Raw genomic sequence first — 7346 nt, 5'->3', positions numbered from 1 at the left:
ATTCACTTATATATAAAAGTAACATTATTATGAAAATAATAATGAATGATAAGGTATATTATATGACATTATTATAAGTATTTTAGTTACGTATATTGATTGCAATGAAGTTTTTCTACTTGTAAACTAAAAGATATTAAATATAACTATTAAAAAAAGGACATGTTAAAGTTTGGTAAGGCTACATCAAACATTGTAACAAAAAAAAACTTTAAAATCTCAACAAAAGTAAAAAAGAATGCATACATACATATATATATATATATATATATATATTAGTTTTCTCAAAGCATACATGAAAAAAGATAACCACTAAAAAAACATGTCGAAGTTTGTTGAGGCTACATCATAGTTTGTAGTACTACCAAGATTCCATCATCAGACCATTATTGCCATAAAATTTCATCATCGAACCATTGTTGTCATCAAAACTCTAAAAGCATTGTCAAGAACAAACTTTCGGTTTCATTGAGGAAACATAAGACAATTATAGAAGAGAAAAGCAAAAAAACAAAATTCTAAAATCCCAACAAAAATAAAAAGGAACGCATACCTAAATTAGTCTTCTCGAATAAACTTGAAAATAGATTTGTTGAAAAAGAATAAAATTTATAAATTGAAAAACAATCAAGTGATCGAGATGGAGAAATAAAGATTGAATGATTGAACAATTCATGAAGAATAGTTAGGAAAAATGAAAGGATTGTGTTAAATGCAAACATAAATGAATAATAAATGTTTATAGAAATTATAATGGAAATTAGAAAAATAAAATAAAAGAAGGATATATGAGAAAAAAGATGAATATGTTTCTAACATTTAGGAGAAGCGATGTCATCAATCTTGGTTTTTCATTTACACATATTAGTTATCTAAAGTATACTTTTTATTCGCAAGTAATGTCAGAGGTATCTTCAATCATTATGGAAATTCCATTGTCTCTGCGATTAATATCTTCCCTAGAAAAGAAAGGGGTAGTCAAATTGAAAAAAGAAAACCAGTAAAAAAACATGTTGAAKTTTGTTGAKGCCACATCATAGTTTATAGTACTTTCAAGATTTCATCATTGGACCATTATTGTCATAATATGTTTTTCTTTTACATATATTAGTTTTCTTAAAATATACTTGAAAAAAGATAACTTAAAAAACATGTTGAAGTTTGTTGAGGCTACATCATAGTTTGTAGTATTTTTAAGATTTCATCATCGAACCATTATTGCCATAACATTCCATCATCGATCATTGTTGTCATCAAAACTCTAAAAGCGTTGTCAAGAACAAACTCTCGTTTTCATTGAGGAAACTTAAGAAAATTATAGAAGAGAAAAGTAAATAAAACAAAATTCCAAAATCCTAACAAAAATAAGAAGAAATGCATATCTGAATTAGTCTTGTCGAATAAACTTAAAAATAGATTTGTTGAAAAAGAATAAAATTTATGAAATAAAAAACAATCAAGTGATGGAGATGGAGAAAAAAAGATTGAATGATGAACAAATTCATGAAAAAGAGCTAAAAAAATGAAAGGATTGTGTTAAATGAAAAATCTTTATAGAAATTAGAATGAAAATTAGAAAAAAAAAGATTAAAATAAGGATAAATGAGAAAAAAGACAATTTCTAACCTTTAGGAGAAATCATGTCATCAATCTTGGTTATTCCTTTGTGAGAATATTTTTAAGAACATAATCAATTGTTTCTTGATAGCAATTTATGTCAAAACTATATCAAGAGGAAGAGATTGAGAAATAAAGAGATGAAAAGATAAAAAGTTGGAGAAAGTAAATCAATTGCAATAATGAATAAAATAAATGTCTATTAAGAAGAAGTTGAATAGTCTAGGGGGTTAAACTTATCTTGAATGCTTATTAAAAAGTTGAATAATTTGGGAGGTTAAAYTTAGTTKGATGCAAAATTACCAAATGATCTCATCTATTATGAAATATACAATTTGTTTGTAGGGGTATAATAGTCTTTAATTTAATTAGTATTTTAAAAAACAAAAAAAGGAGAAAAAAGATAAATAAGCTCCTAGTTTTTAGAAGATGCCACATCATACATAGTGGTTTCTTCTTTAATAGTATTTTAAAAAACAAAAAAAGGAGAAAAAAGATAAATAAGCTCCTAGTTTTTAGAAGATGCCACATCATACATAGTGGTTTCTTCTTTAATATATATATAGATTAATACAATTAGGGTATTAATAAGTTAAGACAATTAATATCTTAATCAATAAATTAAAACAATAATGGGTAATTAAAAAATTAAGACAATTAATAGGTAATTAAAAAATTAAAAAAAATGATTCAAGAAAATGAAAAAAAAATCTTTATATTTATACGTACAATTAATTTATGCTATTAAGTCCAACTAAAAACATAAAATCAAAATCAATTGATCGCTTTTTCTTTGTTATATGTAATATTTGAGTGTATTTTGTGTTAGTGTGCTAACAAACATTATGTGCCAAAAACCCACTTAGTATTTGCTTATGTTATTAAACCCAACTAAGACACATAATCATAATCACCGGAGCCTATCTTGATTTATCTTTTGTTTGTTATATGCAATATTTTATAGTCCAAGTAAAACTTGAGTTCATATACGTCTTAATGGTGCTAAGACATTAGCATATACGTCTTTTCGACAACTCCATCCCAATAGTCGCATATTTTATAAACCGAGCCGACCAAAGCAGACAAAAAACCCTAACATATATTTTCACAACAAATAACGACCTAAGTTAGTAATCACATTCATAGATTTTGATCCATATATATGTTTTTGAGTGTAGGTTTGATGTGCGGAGAGAAATGAGAAACACATTTGATAGAAAAGTGTGGAAAGAAACCCTTACATGGTTCCTTTATATATGATTTCGCACACGGATCTTGGCAGGGAATCATGTTACAGACAGAGTTAAATCATGTGTTCGAAGAAGAAAAGATGGTGGTAAGGAAGATAATTGTATTAGGTTAACGATATGTCTTGTCTTAATTAATAAATTAATATAATTAATGGGCAATTAATAAATTAAGACAATTGGTTTATGGAGAAAAAAATAGGGAAAAGTCTAAAAAAATCCAATGAACTTTAGTGTTTGGAATGATTAAGTCATTGGACAATTTTTTGGAACAAATAAGTCATTCGACATTCCAAAACATGTTAAATAACTTTTTGGACTTTTTAAAACATGTTAGATACATTCTTATGATCTATACAACTGGTTAATATGGTAAAATAATGGAAAAAGTCCGGAAAAAAAACCCAATGAACATTCATATTTTGAACGTTTAAGTCTCTAAGCATTTTTTAAATCAAAAAGTATTTAGATCTATAAAACTAAACAAATACAACAAAAAGTACTTACATTTACCAAAAAAAAAATTACATTTAAAAAAGATTTTTGATAAAATTTATTTTAATTAAAACTAAAATATATTTTGTCAGTGATTTTTCAAACTAAAAAAATAAAAAAAAATTTAAAAAGAATTACTCATTAAATTTATTTTAATTAAAAATATATTTATTTTAAAAAAAATCATTGAAATAAATTTAATCAATAATTCTTTTTAAATCTTTTTTTATTTTAAAAAAATTACATACACGATATATTTTATTTTTAATTAAAATAAATATAATCAATAATTCTTTTTAAATCTTTTTTTATTTTATTTTTAATTTAGAAAATCACCGACGTAATATCTTTTACTTTTAATTAAAATAAAAATCATCAATAATTTTTTTTTAAATGTAAGTATTTTTTTGGTATATTTGTTTTATTTTATATAATGTAAGTACTTTTTTGGTTGAAAAAATGTTTAGGGACTTTATCGTTCAAAATATGAATGTTCATTGGTTTTTTTCATGCTTTTTACATTATTTAGTACGTTAATTAGTTTTATAGGTCATAAGAATGTATCTAATAGGTTTTAGAAAGTCCAAAGAGTTGTTTAACAAGTTTCAAAATGTACAATAACTTATTTGTTTCAAAAAATTGTCCAAGTACTTAATCATTCCAAACATTAAAGTCTATTGGGTTTTTTGTGGACTTTTCCCGAAAAAATAAGATAATTATTGGGTAATTAATAAATTAAGACAATTAATAGGTAATAAATAAATTAAAACAATTAATAGGTAATAAATAAATTAAGAATATGGTTCCAAAAAAAGAAAAGAAAAAAAAAGCATAAATTGAGAAATAAGTAGGGAGGCAATATTATGATTTGGGGATGTCACGTCTCTTTCAAAGAATTTTCTTTTATGTTATTATGATATATAGACAGATAGATATAGATGTAGACATATCATGTGAGACAAAACTGTTTTCGTGAGACAACATTTTTACCCTTGAAACTTCATAGCAAAACACTGTGAAAGTAACCTTCACAGTGTTTTTGCTGTGAAGGTTCGGATTTTTTTTACATTCACAACATTTTGTTGTGAAGTTTGGAGTGTAAAAATGTTGTCTCACGAAAACATACTAGTCTCACGTGAACCCAACCCTATAGATATAAATATAGATATAGATTATATTTAGAGTAATATTAAAATACTTACTAAACAAATTAATTAGATATAAAATAATTATTATATTTATGAAGTTGTGTATATTTACATGTTTAAGGTTTAACAATATTATTTGTAACTGAAAGTGAAATTTTGCTTTACCATTTATCTATACCTCTAATTCAATGGGTAGGGTAGGATATGGATAAAAGTTAACAGAAGATAGATAATTACCCATTTCGTTATAAAATCAGTCGACTGCCTCATGAACTCATTCCTGATATAACACCCTCGAACTGGAACCTACAGGTGTGTCACATTACTGGTTTTCTAAAAATGTTAAAATGTGAACATTTATACCAGAATTTTAATGAAAACTGATTCAAAAACAAACTTTCTGTTATAAAGCAGAGTACGATACAACATATCATATTTCAATGATCATAGTAAAACCAGAATACTAAAATTATAAAATCAGATCATCAACATTACTATATCTGTATTTCGCACCGCGTGATTCCTCCATGTTTTAGTGGTGGGCATTTTGAGCGGATCTGGAGTGTCGGAACGAATAATGATATACTCGGACCAGATTGACGGTTCGTTATTGGTTCAAAGAGTTCATGGTCGAACCATTTTTTTTAAAGCCAGTAATAAATACATCGAAAATAGACAATAGAAATAAAAAAACACTCATTAGTCGATTTAATCTTTTTTTTAATAAATTTTATTTATTTGTAATGTAAAATAAAATACACCAAAATTCATAATTTTTATAAATAAATTACTGTTTATTGATGCATATTACTTAAAATTTATTGATTATAGGTAAATTGTGCGTAAGTACAACTTATTAAAGCTTCGTGTTTGAATTTGTGTAACTAACTGCAGATAAACATAAATAAATTCATAAACATCTCATTTTAAATATAAAAAATCTAAAATATAATTARGATAATCATTGAGTTTTAGCAAAATACTTAATTATTATTTTTATAAAAAATTATATTATTAAACCAAAATTTATAAAAATGAATTAAATAAATACACAGAAAAAAGAGAAATCTTAAATAGTTAGTTTGATATCAATATCAATATTTTTTTTTCAATTTTTTATGATATATCTTCATATTTATATTTTATTCGAAAATAAAACCATTATCGTTTTCTCAAAACCACATAAAACCGTATTATAACATCGACTGACACAAAAAAAAAATATTAAAATTAATTTGTATCTCGCTGTATTGTGCGAGTACGCTTCTAGTAATCTCTAATAGTAACATATTTTTACGTACAAACGATTATTACATTTTTAATGTATAATAAAATGCTTTGAATTATTATTATGTTTTATAATTTGAAATAATTATTTATAGATAATATATGTTATTAAAAAGATAATTTTTATAAAAAAATATTTGAAGTTAGGTCAGATTAATAGAATCCATTGTTAAATGTATCACCTTTAATTAATAAATAAAAAGATAATTTATTTGAAAAAGTATCACCTTTAACATCTACTTTTCGTTAAATGCTCTTTACACGACATCGTTGCATTGTTGTCGTTTTGACGTTCTGTCACCTATATTTACATAAAACCGTGAAAAATATGTATCAAATATTGCTGAAAAGTAGGTATCCTTACGTGCTCGAAAACTCGACCAACCCGATTAATCCAACCCAACGTGAAATAACCCAATCCGAAACAACCCGATATCTAATTGAGTTGTAAAATTTTCAAACCGTAGGTATTTGGTTACTATTATTTGAATCGAACCGAACCCAACCCGATGAACCCGATATCATTTTATTTCTTGGATTTAATATGATTGTTGAATTTTTATTAATATATACATTTAGACAATTACACTATCATGTATGCTTTTCATATACATATATTTTCAATCTATTCATATCTCTATATAACTCATTCATATATATGTTCAGTAACTGTGAACATATATATGTAAATTGAGAAAATTAACTGAATGTGATATACGTAAGAAATATGGATAAGTTGTATCAAATGGTTGATGATGGAAAAAAAAATTATGAGTAGAGAAATTACATATTCAAGGTTAGAAGAATATTTTAATATACCAAAGTACCAACCCGACTAACCCGACCAACCCGTACGGGTTGGGTTGGGTTGCACTTTGGTTTGGGTTGAGTTAGGTTAAGATTTTTCCAAACCACAAGCATTGGGTTGGGTTGTTCAAATGTCTTCAACCCGATCAACCCAACCCATGAGCACCCCTACTTACGTATATTATCCGTCAAGATAGTGACGTTTTTAAATCAAACTTTCACAATGATGCTGCGTGCAATAAGTAAACAAAGATTGACCCCGTTGATTCTACAATATAATAAAAAAGAACAGAAAAGTGTCCAGATCCCTGTTCAAATGACGTTTTGAAGCCTTAAAAATCTCGAGGCCTACCCAGGACATGCTCCTCATTTCAAGTTTCGGATTGGCATATTATGGGCCTGAACCAGAGTTTCGAAACAAAAATTATGCACGGCACGTCGATACCTTTGTTAGCCAGGTCATAGACCTTAGGGAATAATAAGCCTCATCCTCCATGCCAAGAATGGAAGGCCGACGTCACATAACCTCTGGTATATTTTGGAATATATCATTACGATTCTTGTAAATTTGACTTTATTAATTCACACTATTCATAGATTACATACTATCTATACTATATTATAAAGTATTTGACAAAAACTCTTAAAAACCATTTTTAATGCATGAATTACTGTATATTGATTCATATTACTTAAAATTCAAGATTACAAGTAAGTTATGCATAAATACAACTTATTAAAGCTT

Source organism: Cynara cardunculus (genome assembly GCF_001531365.2).
Source record: "Cynara cardunculus var. scolymus isolate 2C chromosome LG 16, CcrdV1, whole genome shotgun sequence".
NCBI lineage: Eukaryota > Viridiplantae > Streptophyta > Magnoliopsida > Asterales > Asteraceae > Cynara > Cynara cardunculus.
Note: the sequence above shows the minus strand (reverse complement) of the source record.